Below are 17564 nucleotides of genomic sequence, written 5' to 3' on the forward strand. Positions count from 1 at the left end.
AATTTCAGCTGTGGGAGTCTTTTCAGCAGGGAGCAGAGCTGCCTCTGCCTGGCTCTGTAAAAAGCAGTGGGAGTCAGGGGGGGGGGTGGTTCTCTCCAGCACAGCTGCCTCTTACCCTCTGCTTCATGACTGGAAAGATCAAGATAACACATTGTTTTACCAAAAAAAGAGAGAGCTAATGGCTCTAAACCCTCTTTCAAATTCTACAAAGTTTTCTCTATGCTAGGAAGAAAGCAACAGCCCCTTCTCTACAAAGTGAACAATTTCTGCTACTAAATCAGGCAAATTAAGGGGGAAAACAGACAAGGGGTAGAGACAGGTCAGAGAACAGGAGGGGGATAATGAGTTAGGAGCAACATATCCTCTAATTTTCAGCCCCATTGGGTGGGGCTCCAGCTCTCTCTTGCACACGACTTCACCCCTGCTGGCACGCATGACTCCACCCCCTGCGCACAGGGTTCTGTCACAACCAGAACCTAAGGGGTTGAATATGATTGCTGTGTGGAGGAGGAAGAAAGCTGGAAGGAGGCAGAGATGCGTGCACCCAGCTTAGAGGGAACCTTGCTTAGGAAAAAGGGAGAGGAATGAATGAGACAGGTTATCAGTGTGGAAACTCAATATGGATTACATTGAAGGAAAATTGACCAGTGTAGAATCTTACAATGAGAAAATCTTGATCCATGGGGTAAAGGAGCCACATTCCAAAGCACATCACTCCAAAACAACAGCTTCTCTAGATGGGCCCAGAATAAGAGAGAGAAGAGAAAATGAGGTGAGTCTGCCCACTTTTTATTTTACTTTTAAGCCCTATCCCCCACTGGAATGCAATCCCCAAGAGACTATCTTTTTTTGTCAAAGGAAAAGTTTGCTCACCTCTGCCTTCTGTAAATAGATCAGAGTGTTTGTCTTTTTGACCAACAGTCTCTTATTTCGAACATCATGCCATAGCTTTAATTTTTAAAGCTCTTCTGCCTTCTCAAATTAGCTTTCCAAATTTTGCTTAGTCATATCTTCCACCACTTTAACTTTTTAAGTGCTGAGAGAGGAAGCAGGCCTTTGCCAGATTTAAGGACAATTCTGATAGCAAAAGAGATGTGAGCAATGTGACAGATTAGTCTACTAATAGGAGAATAAATCCAGCAGGAGACTACTACAGGCCCTCTTCTCTATAAAATCTATATGCATATGTTTGATGCCAGTAGAAATGTATATACAGTGAGTGGAATCCAAAGACAAAACAGGGCAATTGTAACTTAGAGATATGACAGCCATAGGGAATTAGAAATTGGTGGCAGCCTCTTTTGGTGTCAGAAGTTTCCTGATGCTGTCATAAATGCCCTTCTGCTGGCGGATCCCCTTCTGCTGGCTGATCTCTATCAGCATAAGGATCTCCCAGGAGATCTACTTGCTTTACTAGGTAAGATTTCCCAAAAGAGCCAAAACAGATCAGACAAAGAACAGCTAAGTTATACCAGATCCAAACTTCCTCAAGCCCAGTGATTCAGCTACCATGACAGTACAAAGTGAGGATCATCCTAAATAATTCCCTCATCCTTGCCTGGGAGGATTTTGGATTCAGCACAGCTTCATCTGGCCTTTAGCCCTATTTGCTAGTTAAGACTGCACTCCCAGTCCTTCTCAGAATGCATGTATTGAAATCAACTAGATGAGTTAGTAAACAATTAGATGAGTTAGTAAGTCACATTGATTTCAATTGGGATATTCTGAGTATCACCACAATTGGCTCCAGCTCGTTCTTTGTCACACTCTCTAAGAGAAGAAAAATGTCCAGATTAGTGAGATGACATGAAGTACATATAGTGGACTGAACATTCTAACAGAAATATGATCTACTCAAAATGAGGGAATTTGCCATTACAGTACCTTTTGGTGCCTTCATTTTTTTTAAAGTCACATAGGCGTATTTCAGTGAGAAGTAATGTTTTTACATAAAGTAGGTATGATTCATCAGCTAATGTCATTTTAATGCCTAGCAAAAAAGGGTGTCATTATCCCTCACAATGGCCTGTGTGATACATACACTTTTGTCCTGCATATAACACATCACTCCATTCTCATTTTCTAACAGCCAAGTCACTCTCCCACTCCTTGGCAAACATGACTGTCTTTGCCTCTGACAAAAGGTGAGCCAACATTGTGGACAACTGACTAACTGAATGAGAACATGTTTGGATGAGTAAGTTTGTGTTGTACCTATCCATAGGACAAAAAAAAAAGTACCACCATAGAAAAGTTTTCTTCTGTCCGCTCATTTTAATTATTACCTTTTTTTTAGTGCAATTGACTGAGAATTCTTGTTCAGTACACTTTTGATCACAATTTACCAAGATTTACACAGTTCTTTATATCTGAAGCAGAAGGAATTTGACCTAATAGAGGATAAAGAGAAATACAAATTTTGTCACCCTTTGTGTTAATATGCAATAATTGACCAGTGAGCCTACCAGCTTTTCAATATACAGTGTGCCTCACTAGACGATGATAATCTGTTCTACTAAAAGAGCTGTTTAGCGAAATCATTGTCTAGTGAAAAGCGTTTCCCCATTGCAATGCATTGAAACCTGTTTAATGCATTCCAATGGGGAAGAATCGTCATTGTCTAACGAAGATCGGCCATAGGAAAGCCGCTTTGCGAACCGCCAATCAGCTGTTTAAATAGCTGTCTTGCGAAGCTCAGATCCTGAAAACACCTGATTTGCGAGTACGGAGGGAGCTGTCAAAATCGTTGTGTAGCGAAAATCTGTTTGCGAAGCAGGGACCAAACATTGTCCAGAGAAATTCCCCCATAGGAATCACTGTTTTGCGAATCGCTATAGCAATCACAAAAAGTCAATGTCTAGCGAAAAAACTGTCATGCAGGGTAACTGTCTAGCGAGGCGCCACTGTAAAGCAAATTGTGAAGCTCAAATCCCTGCTTAGCTATGGAAACTCACTGGGTTGTGTGTGTGACACTGGTAGAACCACTTCTTAAATATCTCATCTTGAAAGCCCTGTTGGGGTCTCTATAACTCAGTCTCACATTTATGACACACAACACACAAAAATGTTTTCATTTATAACAATTCAACAATTCAACATAAAAGCAGTGGCTGGAATTCAACTGAAGAATTATGCTGATGTAAATCCATTGGTGTGAATTTCAGCAGTAAATGGTCACTGGTTAAGAAGTTGGTGTAGGTGTTTGCTGCCAAGTCCCAAGTCACGTCATCACCATCATCTTAGAACTGAAGAGTTGGAAGAGGACTCTATGGATCATCAAGTCCAGTCCTTGTCAAGGAGGGACAGTGGAGAATCAAACTCCCAACCTCTGGCTCCGCAGAGGGATAGATAAATCACTGAGTGCGGCGGAATACCATCACATTATGTCACTCCTGTCTGTCCATCATGTAAGCTCAAAAGGCAGGAGCCTATGATAGGGCAGGAGGGGCGGAGTCAAAGAGACAGTTGAGGGGTTAGAATGAGAGTTATGGAGTTAAGAGAGAAGCAGGAGGGAGATAGTGATTTGAAGAGGGAGAGTTAGGAGATTGAATTGAGAAAGTTAATACAGAGATTGAACAGTAGGAGTGATAGAGAGGTTAGGGAAAGTGTTATAAGGAATAGAGAATACAGTAGATAACTAGTAAAAGTATATTGTTGTTGTGAATAAAAAATACATTCAAACCAAGGCATAACCAAATCCTATTTAATGAATGACCCAGAACATCTGCAGTCCCGAAACCAGCAAAATCAGGTAGCTGGGCAGGGGACAGATTGTATTTGTCTTCAGTGTGGAAGGGATTGTCACTCTCAAATTGGCCTTCTCAGCTACACTAGATGTTGTTCCAAGACCTCTGTTCAGAGCACATTACCACAGTCTCTCAAGATTGAAGGATGCCTACTACTACGCCACTTCTTGGCCATGGTTTGTGTTTATTGGTGAGATCATTCACCCCAATCAAAAATGAAGTCATTTTTTTTCCTCCCATGAAAACAGGAGGTGGCGTGGGTGGACGGACGGATGGGGGGGCAGGTCAACAGACCGACCGACCGACCGACCGACCGACCGACCGACAGACAGACAGATAGATAGATAGATAGATAGATAGAAGAAATTGAAGCCATGCTCAGAAGCCATTAAATGATCAGACCTGAAACATATTTCTAAGAACAGAAAGGGTGAAATGATTACATTTCCCAGAATGTGATCACATCCATTAACTTGTAAATGTTGCTATTTCCATATAAAAGATCTAAAACATGTTCTGAAAAGTGTAAGGAGTCATTATACCACCAAACACAGATTCTTATATTTAAAATGAAACATTGACACTTGTTAATGCAACTGTTATTAATTACCTTGTGATGCATTTTTGAAGTGTTCCAAGAATCTGCCAGTACTTACAGAATACAGCGTATAGCTTAAATATAACACAGGATTACACATTATGTGCAGAAGCATCATTGTAATGAGGAAGTGACTTCAGAGTCAGCAAATTTTACTGCTTGACGTAGAAAGCTTTGACTTCATGACTGAAATTCTGTCACGCAGCTTTGCATGCACAATGGATCGTATCACCCATTGTGAGTCTAATCAGCTCTTGAGAGCTTCTGGGGAGGCCCTTTTCTCAGCTCCACCACCTTCCCAAGGTCATTTGGTGAGGACACAAGAGAGGGCCTTCTTAATGGCTGCTCCTGGGCTTTGGAATGGGCTCCCCTATAAAGCTAAGTTAGTCCCATCCCTCTTGTCATCCATTATCAGGCAAAGACCTTCCTTTTCAGGCAGATTTTTAAGTGAGGGTCTAGAAAATGCTGTATTTATGAAATTTAGATATTTTTAATTTTTAAAAAAGTTTGTTTTAAATCTTGATTAATGTTTAATTGTTTTTAACATAGTTTTATAGTTTTTTAAACTTATTATCGTACAGTTATAATTGTTGTGAGCTACCTTGGGTCCTCTATGGGGAGAAAGGCAGCATATTAAACAAACAAACAAACAAACAAACCAACCAATCAATAAATGTGATGTCACCATCAGGGGCAAATCCCCACAGAATAAAGATGATCCTTCGGCCCTTAAAAATGTAGAACATATATGATGTGGCCCTCATGCCGAAAAATTTGGAGACCCCTGGTTTAGGGGTACACTTGTATTCACCACAACTCATACACAATGTGTTGAAGTCATGTGCAGCTAGAAAATGTGAAAGGAAACCTTTAAACACTGGTAATTTGTACTGAGAATGACATAACATTGTACACACAGAGCTATGTAACAGAATTTCATCCATTGTCTGAATGGAAACTGAAATACAGCAGAGGATCTGAGTTATCATTCATTCTAATAGTAAAGGTAGGTGGTAACTACACACAGAGGAAACGTGGGAGCCTGGAATGGGGTTAACAGTTGCCCTTACCATTGGAGGTTGGTGGTAGGATGGGATGGGACAGTGAGTCCCCTCTAGGGATTTGTCTAAAGTTTAAGGAACTGTATTTAAAGGACAGGGTTAACTACCTGTAAAAGTTTAACTAAAACCTGGAGTGGATCCACCTCCCCCCCCCCACAAAATTGGAGTCACCAGCCTCCACTGGCAATCATCCTTATTAATAGGAAAGTGCCAGTGTTTAATGCCAGGAACCTGGCCTCCACTGCATGAGTGATTGCAATCCTTATAAAAACATGGTAAAGTAGGTCAGTATTGTTATCTTCATACTGTAAATAGAGGTCTGAAAGAAAGTGATCTGAAAGTAAGCAGGTTGTTGAAGACCACCAAGAGAGTTCATGGTAGAAATGATACATCCAGAACTACTTGATTATTAAGGTGGAATTCCAGGCTTATTTGCATTGGTTTTTATGTTATGGGATCAATGGGGGGGGCAACAAATCAGTCCATCCCAAACCTGTAATATTCCCCACATTTTTGTCAACATGATTGTACCTTGAAATGTAGGAAGCTTTGGAGATTTCTGATAATCTTCATGGGAAGATGGCATAATGAAATCCCAAGCAAAATCTTATTTAATTTATTTAAAATATTTTTATCCTGCCTTTTTCCTTCGTTGTTTAGTCTGTTAGTCATGTCTGATTCTTTGTGACCCCATGGTCATGCCAGGCCCTCCTATCTTCTACTGCCTCCCAGAGTTGTGTCAAATTCATGTTGGTTGCTTCAATGACACTGTCCAACCATCTCATCCTCTGTCGTCCCCTTCTCCTCTCTCCTTAAAAAGACTCAACTTTCAGCTGAGACTGAAAGACAATAAGTAACTAGCAAAAGTTCTTGGTTTAGACACAAATATGGCTTGCTAAACCTCCTACCCACACACTGATACAGATTTGTGTGTGAATTGATTTATACTGATCTGTTCGTATGGCTAACAGTCATCAGATACTTTCCACCCAATAGTTTCTCCACCAATAGCATATGCAGAGAGAAATGATATGGCCCTTTTCCATTCATTTCCTGAACTCTATTTCTCAGAGATGGAAAAGTTCCATGTTTGGACAACTCTCAAAATCCCGTAGCCAGTTTTGCTGCCTATGTGATTGAGGAACTTATAGATAAAAGCACAGAAAGATAAAAAGACTGTTCAGAATATGCAAATAACCCATCTTATGCTTTAATTTTAGCAGAAGCAACAAGGCAGTGGCTCTCCTAGAATTAAATACCACGACTTTACAGAAATACATTAAAACAGTCTCTTGAATGCTCAGATTTTCTCAAAGAGCTTTTTTTTTTGGGGGGGGGGAGGTGTTTTACAGCAAAGAGAAATCTTTTTGCACTTTTTCATACAGCACAAATGAACTGGGTCAGAATTCACATCACGATTTAGAGCAAGCAGACACAAATATTACACATCCTCGCCCAAGCCCCTCTCCTTTCCATTTACTTATACAGAGCTAAATGAAAATTAAGTTCTTCAAAATAATTGAAAGCCTACAGCCTTTGGAGAAAAGATATTTCCCTCTTAGACCAGGACATCAAATCTTTCTCTCCACTGCTATTCAGAGAGTGACTGTCTCCCCACCCAGCCTGTTTCCTACAGACTGCCACACAGTATAAGGATTATGATATAGGACCAGAAAAATCTAAAACTTTTGCTGCACTGCAGTATAGACCTAAATTTATTTTCACAAACAACAAGAATGAAACATGAGCAAGTCCTTTTCTCTAGCCCTGAAAGGTAATTGCACAACAGGCAGATTATGTGTAATGTACCACTCAGAAAGCTGTGGGTGGATGTTAAAAATCAAGGGAGAAACAGAATGAAAAAGGAACTAGGCAAATGAAGACACAGAAAGAAAGATGTCTCCCTGACTCAGTGAGCTGATGCCATCATCTGGATGAGGTTTTCTCAATTCCCAACACATAAAAATATAGTGAATCTCTTCCCACAGAGCTTCTTACTGAAAATAGCAAGGCCCATACTGTCATCACTTTATGCAGGTTGGTGGGTGGGTGGGGTAGTCGTACTTTTGCATCTTGAGACAGAGATGGGTTTGTGCTTGTATATATTTTCTATAAAATCTTTGACTCGGAATCAAACCATTATTTCCTAAACCTTTAGTTCTTGTTGGCAGAGGAGGATCTCTGTGCATTCAGCTGCTCACCAGATTAATAACTGCCATCTTAGATGAGGTCAAAGGAGTGGGAAAGGGGGGCTGCTTTCAAAAAGAGTTTTGAAATGTTACTTTTGGGCCCTATAATCCCCCAAATTACTTGGCCCAACATATCCAATGGGCACACCAGATAGGACTCTGGGGGCTGTAGTCCAGAAAAGCCATGTTTCCACATTCTGGCTTTGGATTTCCACCACCTACTCCATGTGATTTGAGCTGTCAGCGGTAACAAGGCCACCCACCACATTTCTGTACCTGGTACCCTATGCATGGTCCCCATCCAGTATGGCAGCTGCTGCCTGACCGCCATCAGTAAAAAGAGCTGCCCTAATGGACTTACCAAGTTGATGGCTCATTTTCCAAGCAGTTTTGTTATATGGTATGATGATTGCCTGCTTTTAAGTGAAATGGTTTTATTCCACCTTCTTATCATAACACAATGTTTATGTTTAATCTTGGACATCATTCTTGGGGCAACGGCAGAAAAGCAAGACATAAATTGCTATCACCAACCAACAGTGTTAGCAGTTTAGCACCAGACTCAATGACCCATTGGGTTCTTTCCAGCGGAGCATAGTGTCTAGCCCCTATCAGGGAGGCATAGTAGGGAATTGAACTCCCAACCTCTGGCTCCACAGCCAGATACCATTGCTTTCAGACAGTGCATTTGTTCTCCTCGATGTAACTGGTGCAGCACTGATTGTACTGGTATTAACCCCATTATCCATGGGACATCACTTTTTAAATCACTTAATACAATTATATTTTTTCATGACTTTCTGTACCCTTTCGTCCTTCCTGAAAGCATGGTTTATTTTCTATATTACTTTCGGGGGGGGGGGGCGCTAGGGTGCTAGGGTGCTTCCTGGAGTTGATATCTAATGACAGCTTTCTGATCCAAAGCTTTCAATTAGCTCTCAAAAACCAAGCTGCAAAAGAAAAGCATTATTGAATATTTTGAAAATATTTTCTTAAACATTTCCTAAAGGGAAAAAGTTGTCTTAAGGAATGGGAAGTGAGTTTTTAACAGGGAAGTTTGGACACAAGTCCTCTGCACTCCTTTGTGATCAAGTGAGAAAAGAAAGTGGAACTTTTGCTCTGCCTTTAAGAGCCCTAAGGAGACACACATTAGAAGGATCATGACTCATGCAATGGGATAGGTTGGGAAAGATGGAGACAGAGCCATTATATTTACCATTGTGTGGGTCTTCCCTTTGGTTTTTAAGCATTCAATAGAAATTCTTCAAATTTAATGATGATGAGAAGTAGAGGATTGAAAAATGAAAAAAGCTGAGATTCCAAGAAAGGCAAATTCCGCAGTGTGGATTCCAAATCTGACACTACAGATTTACTTATACAGAGCTAAATGAAAATTAAGTTCTTCAAAATAATTGAAAGCCTACAGCCTTTGGAGAAAAGATATTTCCCTCTTAGACCAGGACATCATATCTTTCTCTCCACTGCTATCCAGAGAGTGACTGTCTCCCCACCCACCCTGTTTCCTACAGACTGCCACACAGCATAAGGATTATGATATAGGACCAGAAAAATATAAATAATTCTCCAAAAGCCTGGGAGCCATAATAAATAACAAAATTAAATAAGTTGTAGTCACTATCCAAAAGGTTTTGTTGCTTGCCATAAAATACAATTGTAGTACAACAATATTTTTTTCTATATTCTGCATTACTCATAAAAAGGTTAGGCTTATGTTATCCACTCAGATTGTGAACATGACTTTTCTCAGCCTGGCAACTTTCTAAACAGGCAGGAGAAACAGTTACTAGAACCTTATGAATATTTCCATATTCTTATGGGAATAATGTTCTCATGTATTTCCTATACTGGTTAATTAATATTTCTAGTAAATTGTTTTTGAGGACCTCAGTGACTGGAAAACGTTCTGTACTGAAGATACTGATATGGTCAAGGGGCTCAGTTATCAGGGTGCGACCTGTAGTGCATCCCAGAAGAGCCAGCCTGTGAGGCCTCAGGTAAACTGTACACTCCCAGGATTCTCCCAGAAGAAGAGAACGGTAAACCACTTTTGGTTACTCTATACCTAGAAAACCCTGAAAAGGGTTGCCATAAGTCAGCACACAATTATTATTATGAAATGTGACATGGGCAAGAAGTAGTGTCAAGGGTAGCTCCTCATGAGGAAACTCTCATAAAGAAATAAAGTTCTAGTTCCATACAAAAGCAAACACTGGAAGACAACTTTACTCATTCATACCTTATCCATAAGATGGTAAGGGAAGTGCTGTCTTGCTCTGTTTGTTCCGGGGAGCAAGAACAGGCCAAGGTAGATGTGGTTTCTTTTGCTAGGCTCATAAAACTCGGGGCAAGATTAAGATCTTCAAGCAGTTTCTTTTCCACAAAACAGAACATTGGGATGGGCTCAACTAAGTGAAGCAATGAAGTGGAAGTGGTGGCATGTGCTGGGGACTGGAAGGAAGGAAATGGAGACAGGAGGAAAGCTAAAGAGTGCTTCTTACAAGTGCCCTATTGAACTCAAAATACCACTTCCTTTATGTGGTTTGAAATGTAAACGTTTCAGAACAATCAAGTAGACGGTTATTTCCTTGTATAGCAAAGAAGATGATCTCAGTTTTTTTCAGAATATCTTTCATGTAATAAGAATAATGTTCAATTTATGCCACAGTCTCCTCTAAAAATAACCAGTTCAATGCGGTAAAAATCAAGGTACACAGAGTACTGTTGTTTATTAAGTGTTTGTGGAAGCCAGTATGGTGTAGTGCAGTGATCCCCAGTCTTGGGCCTCCAGATGTTTGTTTATTTATTTATTTATTTATTTATTTGTTTGTTTGTTTGTTTGTTTGTTTGTTTGTTTATTTATTTATTTATTTATTTATATGCCACCCACTCTACCCAGAAGTCTCTGGGCAGCTTACAATAATTAAAATTCAATACAATAAAATGATTAAAATACAATTAAAATACAATTAAAATACAATTAAAATACAATTAAAATTGGACCACAACTCCCAGAAGCCTTCAACACCACCTCTGCTGGCCAGGATTTCTGGGAGTTGAAGTCCAAGAACATCTGGAGGCCCAAGGTTGGGGACCACTGGTGTAGTGGTTAGAATACTGGGTTGAAACTTGGGAGTGCCAAAATCTAGTCCCAGTGGGCCATGAAACTCACTGGAGGGAGTTTCTCCAGAAGGACTCAAACTTCCACACCTTCTGTCTCGCAGTTGGTTGCAAATGAATGTGGGTCTTACTGTGATCTGCATCCAACTTCCCTTTAAAAAGACATTTTTGTCTAAGAAAGCTGCTTATCTTTAGGAAATCTGTTAAAAAAAAATGAAGAAATCCATTTCCCTGCTAGAACTTCTGCTCAGGAACATTGTCTTGTTTTGTTTGGTGCTAACTGAGAGAACTCAACTAATATGCTCGGACACTAGATGTGAGCTTGAATGGGGCATGCCTTAATGTTAAACCCCACTGCCTGGAACAAAGTCAAACTGAAAATAAACCATTTTCTCAGCAGGGATGAACAAGGATAGGGGGCATCGAAAAATCCATAGTACCAAGTGAGACAGAAGGAATGGTGAGTGGTGGGGAAAACACAAATAAAATCAATGAGGACCCAGTACATTGAGGAGAAGAAATGTACCATCAAGAAGATCTCTGTGCAATCTCAGGCCAATGACTCTTAGTCTGGACTAAACCTGAAGAGATAAAAGACTCAGAGTATAATATGTGTCACTTTGAACTCACTGGATGCAAATGTAAACAAATTAATGACCGTAGCAGCAATAATACCGGTAAGGTGAGTGTTCATATTGCAAGTCCTGAACTAGACGCTAGTTGCCGGATGGGGGTGATTGCACATTCTCTTTAACTAGAACTACCCCTCATCCAGAGAGAGAGAGAGAGAGAGAGAGAGAGAGAGAGAGAGAGAGAGAGAGAGAGAAGCTGGGGTGGGGTGGAGAGAGAGACAAAATCACTTATCTAGAACTGAAATGTAATAACTGAAATGCAATTGCCCGGGAGCATAACAGTGACAAGAGCTTAAATGAAATCAATGTTTTCTTTGACAAGATGAGTACCCGGCAAGTTGATTGTGTTATCATAGAATAATTATTGAAAACCAGCTAAGTAAGAAGGCTTATAGCAAGTAATTAAGCTCTGTACAGAAAGGGGAGGGGGCAGAATCATACGCTGTAGTATAAAGCACATGGCTCATACCTTTAAAGGTGGTCAGTAGCTGAACAATCAATTAATACATGGAAAGCATATATCAAGGCTTACATTGATGCTACCCAAACAATTTTTGCCTATTTGTTTGAATCAATATTGTGGCATGATTGGGAATTTCCTGTAATTAGTCTGGGGGGGGGGGATGCTTAGCTCCTTTTTAACTCAGAAAATACCACATTTCTCCATGTAAGAGAAAAGACAAACTGCAGTCACTAAGGGAGTTCAGGTGGATTTCCCCAAGGGATTCTTGTTGCTTTTTGAATTCCATCTCAGGCTGGTGTCACAATCATCAGCAGGAGGCTGTTGTCAAGGCCAAGTCCGAGCTTGGTGCCAATGCCCAGACCCCCCCCCCCCAATCCTTTCGATCTGCTGCTGTTGCTGCACTTTTCAGGCAAGTAAGCAGCAAAAGATGGAACAAAAGGAAACAGCAGTTACTTCTATTCTCTCTGATTAGGGATTGCATGAGGAGAGCGCAAAGCAAAGCTTGGAAATAATAAGTTACAAATAAGGTTGTTAACTGTAACTAACAACCTTTTGAACAACAAGTAGGCATGTGCCATTCTTGTGGGTTGTGTGGGGTTTTGGGGTTCCCCCCCCAAGTCCCAGAATTCTCCAGCAAGCACCAGGGCAAGTTCCTTTTCTATCAGGAAGCTCTTGCAGGCCTTTGGTAGACCTTCTGGGTCAGCCTTTTTACAGGTGAGCACAATTTAATCTAGAATCTACCAGATGGGAGGGATATAAATAAATAAATAAATAATAAATAAATACATAAATACATAAATAAATAAATAAATAAAGTATGGGCCTATCAGGTGGAACTCCCAGAATAAAGAATCCCTGGTTTTGGAATCCACCCCCACCCCCACCCCTCAAAAACCCCCAAAACAAACAACCTTACTAATAAGGTTGTGGAAAAGTTACATTTTAAAAGTAAAGTTGCCTTGTTGGTGTAGGGAGAAATATCTACCCGGTTTCCCTGAAAATAAGCCCTAACCTGAAAATAAGCCCTAGTATGATTTTTGGGATGCTTGTAATATAAGCCCTACCCCAAAAATAAGCCGCAGTTAGGTGAAACCCCACCGTCCACCATTGTGCAGCAACCAGAAGATGGCATGACTGTATTTGAATAAATGTAGATTGTTGTACATCATCATCATCATCATCATCATCATCATCATCATCATAAAACATACCCTGAAAATAAGCCCTAATGTGTTTTCTGGAGTAAAAATTAATATAAGACCCTGTCTTATTTTCAGGTAAACACAGTATCTTTCAAAAGGTGTTCTTAAACAACATTTTAATGTTGTGAACATTGTAACGGATTGCAATGGAAACAGATTACTTTCTAAATGCTGTAATGAGCACACATTATTGAAAACAAGTAACTCATTGAGCTCCAGTCCAAATGGAAAATAAATATGAATGGCCAGCATCCTGAGCAGTAGTGATAAAGAATACCTAGGTCAGACACTGCAAGCAGGTGTTATGCTTTGATGTCTGATTCTGCTATCCTCTGATGTCATGTTTTGTTACCAGTTTACTCATTAGCAAGATGCTTTTTTATAATTTTGCCAATTAATGAGATATAAACATCTGAGAAGTTGTTTGTATGGAAATGTGCTTAATGAACAAGCACAGTTATATAAGGAGCAGGTATTTGGGCCATCATTGAGTCTTGATATAGACCAAGTTCCTGGACATGCTGCACAGCCACTGATTTCAGTGGTCCACCACCACAGTCCAAGAGTTTCCAGCAAGCAGAAAGGGCATGAGGATTTATTCTACTTTACTGTCTTACTGCCAATATTATTTGTTTCTAAGTTCTTTTTCTCCTTAATAAAATGTTGTGTCTTTTCTTGTATTGATGAGTTGTCACCAAATCCAGAAGCATTCTTGCTAGCCTGTACAAGACAGATGGACCTTAAATAGTGAAAATAGTCCATCTGTTCTAGAATTTTCCTCTTTTAAAAATTTTTAGGTAGCTGCATTTAAAAAAATAAAAACTGTACCCTTTTAAAAAAGGAGAATGGGCCATACACAAACATGCAAACAGAGTGTTTTGCTGAAGCATCTTTCCCCCCTCCTCATGAGGGAGGGCAAGCTAGACAAATGCATACACTCAAGCAGTGTTAGCACACACTATTTCTGACAAAGCCTCTGTAAAGGTGCCACCAGCAGAACTCCAAGTAAGCAGCAAGCAAGACTTTTTCTTGTCTCTCTTTATGTCCCCTTACCCCAAACAGACCTGAATTTCCTGATGCAAATTCACAACAATTGAATGTAAAGAGTTTGTATTTCCCTCTAGTTGCACCCTTAGTCTTCATTACACTTAGGAAGGAGTGTGTTTGTGTGCGAATGTAGGATGAATGAATGACTCTCTACCTGCCTTTGATAGGGTAGGTCAAAGCACTGGTAGATATTATCTCTCCCTCCCTCATATTTTTCTACTTTGTTTTCATTTTTTAAGCCTGCCAGTGCTAACTGAGGGCGGATTTATTGAAGGGCACAAGCTGGCCAAGGGGTAGACTTCACAGCACTGTGAGAGGAAATGGGAGGAAGGAAGGAGGATGGTGGAACTCTGCCTACAAACTTAAAAGATCATCACATTTCTAAATTGAAGGTTCTGCATAGCCTCCCCCCATCCCAAGTCATAGCCTTGTGTTTTCCTCATTTGGAGCCCACTCATCCCAGTCTGTAAGCATAAAAATGCTTCAAAAACACAAGAAGAAATTGATTAACTCAGTCTCCAAAGAGTTTGAGAGAGGTCAGTCCTCCTGATCTGTACAGCAAATATTCAGATCCCACCCAAATTGGATTAAACAGTACTTCAGTACTTCTAATTTTCATACTGTCGCGGGTACATGTTATAGAGAAAGACAGGGCATAAACTATATTAATAAATATAAAAATAACTTGTGTGTGTGTGTGTGTGTGAGTGAGTGAGTGAGTGAGTGAGAGAGAGAGAGAGAGAGAGAAATAAACTTGATTTATTTATTGTTCACTTTATATGGAAGCTGATGGAACTATTGGTCTCCATGTGAGAGTTAACATCGGCAACAAACATCAGCCAACATTAATAACTAGAAGTCTCAGAAGACAAATATCTTGTGGAGTAGAAGGTTGCTGGATCTGTATTGTGTTCTGTATTGTGAAATCAGACTTATTGTAAGATTGAGATTGGCAGATCTCTGATTTATTTGATCTGCAACCCCCCCAAACACAGGGAAGTGACAAAGACATATTTAATCCCATATACAACAGTAGAATGTAGAGTGGAAGGGCATTATCCCTCCACCTCCACCAGGCTCCCCATCATGCAACCAATTGCATCACTGATTTTACAACCTTTGCAAAAATAGGCGCATGACAAGAAGCCTGCTAGAGTGGGAGGGACACTTACACAATGGCCATTGTGCAGTAAGGTATCAGCCTTAAAATTAAAGAACAGACTCCTTCTGAACACATTCCAAGACAATGAATTTGTTTTTAGCACTACAACTCAACTGAAATCACACTCTATTGGCACAAAAATACACTGTTGTCCAGATTTTAGCACAATGTGCAGCATAATTTAGGTGGAAATAGTCATTTCGTTGTTGGCATCATTCAGCAATTAGGAGTAAAATAAACTCTGATCTACTGCAGATCACCCAGATGTCTACTAGTGGTTGATGATCTGCCTCCTATCCAACTTTATGATAAAACAATCAGGATAAATTCTGCCACATGGTTCCAGTGTTCAAAGTTTTTATGTGCAAGGGATCTAAAGTTGCTCTTCTGCAAAGAGAGCTGCTCCTTCCATTCTGGGAAAGAAATGGCTTTCAATAGAGGCTGCATCTGGTAGAAAGGAGGATATTATTTTTTCCCCTTCTCCTTCCAGTATTCCATAGAGTCCCCAATATTGTTTTAGGGGATTCTCCCATCTCCCAGAGCAGCTCTGCTGGAAGAAATTAGAGACTGGAAGAAGAAGGGGTCCTCTAGTACAGAGTTCCATTTGTGGATGGTCTGAACATGAGCATACATAAACGTTCTTCTTTTTGTTATTGGCTGTGGTGGGTATAGATTAAGACCTCCAAAAGTGAAATTTACCCAGTGCATTTTATTGTCTTTTCTAGTCACCCTACCAAATGTTGGTAAATATGCTCTCATAGAGAATTAAAATGCATCCCGTGAAGACAGTGGGAGAGAAGTCTCCCAAAATAGAACGTAAGCAACTTGCATTTTGTGATACTGAGCTGTTTCCCTCCCACACAGGCACATAATAGAAGCACCACTGAACATGGTACTCTTAAAGCACAGAGGTGAGATTCACAGTGTGAACTATTTCCTTAAAGATGATTCCTTAAAAGTAACAATAAAACACTGGCCAAAATATGGTTTCCTAAGCAACTCTCATGTTTAATTAACTAGTCCAAAGGTTTATCTTTTTCATAGATTGTTTTATTATTATTCCTTGTTAAGGAAATACTCCCAGATTTCTCTTCTATGACAAGTTTCCAGCTTGCTCCTTCTTAGTGATAATGACAGTTCTTTCAGATGACTCACATCAGCCACTCTTTAAAAATATACACAGATCAGATATAAAGTAGCTATTACTCCTTGAGGTAATGGCATTTTAAAAATAAATATTTTTTAAAAATCACAACTAGCACCATCTCGTGCTTAGTCTGTCTCCCTTCTGTTTTCAAGACTATTATTTATGCACAAATGCTTTTAAGTAGACACAATCAATCAAGGCTTGGGCAAAATCATCTACTGCTATCTCTAGTATTTCATAAATGCCTCTTGAGGGGTAACTAAAGATAGCAGTTCTAAACTCACAGGTTAAAAAAAAAAGCACAAACAGACAAGAAATGGCCCTCCAACTCTCTCCAGAGCATTTGTGTATGCATTCTGAAGATGCCCTTATTAAGCACAATAACCTCTTTCAAATATAGAGAAGCAAATGAGAATTCCTGCTGGTTTAAATGTCTGATTGCTGAAAAGTGGGGTGCATGATGATTCTCCCTTTCTGTTTTTAGAATAGAAGGCTGGTTCTTCAGTTCCCATGAGTGTTGTGTGTTTTATTCACTGCTAGAACCTACAGAGAGGGGGAGAGAAATGGAAGGGTACTTTTGTTTCCTTACACACATTTCTGTGTTTCTTTACATGCATTTCTGGAGTACAAATAGAGGCAAGGTCACGAAGAGTCGGACACGACTAAACAACTAAACGAACGAACGATATCCAAGGTAATAATGGTTGAGCAAGAGAAAAATGAAACTAGTGAGGATCTGTCTCTACCATTCCCCAAGCGTGTAACAGCTGTGCCTTTGCAAAGAATGTCCATTACATGGTTTAAATATTTCTTAACTTCATCACTTAGGGCTGGGTTTTGAAGGTTTTGGTGGGTCGGTCGGCTTTGTTCTGCCGACTTGTGTGCTGAGTTTCACTGGCAAATTCTTGTTGTTTACATTGAATTAACAATGCTCTAAAAATACCCAGCACAATTATTTGCTCAGTATCATATCAGATGACTAATGCTTGCTGTGACCCGTTAATCTATATAATTTCACCACAGCAACAGCCATGTCCTTGACATAACTGTGGCCCACGATACATCCTTTCCCGATGAGACAGATGTCCCTTCTATTCAAGTTATGAACAAAAGGCCTGAGAGCGGGACAGGTTTGCTTGGGTTTTTTTTCCCTTTGCAATCCCCTCCCCCTCTTTTCAG

The sequence above is a fragment of the Pogona vitticeps genome, chromosome 3 (genome assembly GCF_051106095.1).
Source record: "Pogona vitticeps strain Pit_001003342236 chromosome 3, PviZW2.1, whole genome shotgun sequence".
In the NCBI taxonomy this organism is placed as follows: Eukaryota; Metazoa; Chordata; class Lepidosauria; order Squamata; family Agamidae; genus Pogona; species Pogona vitticeps.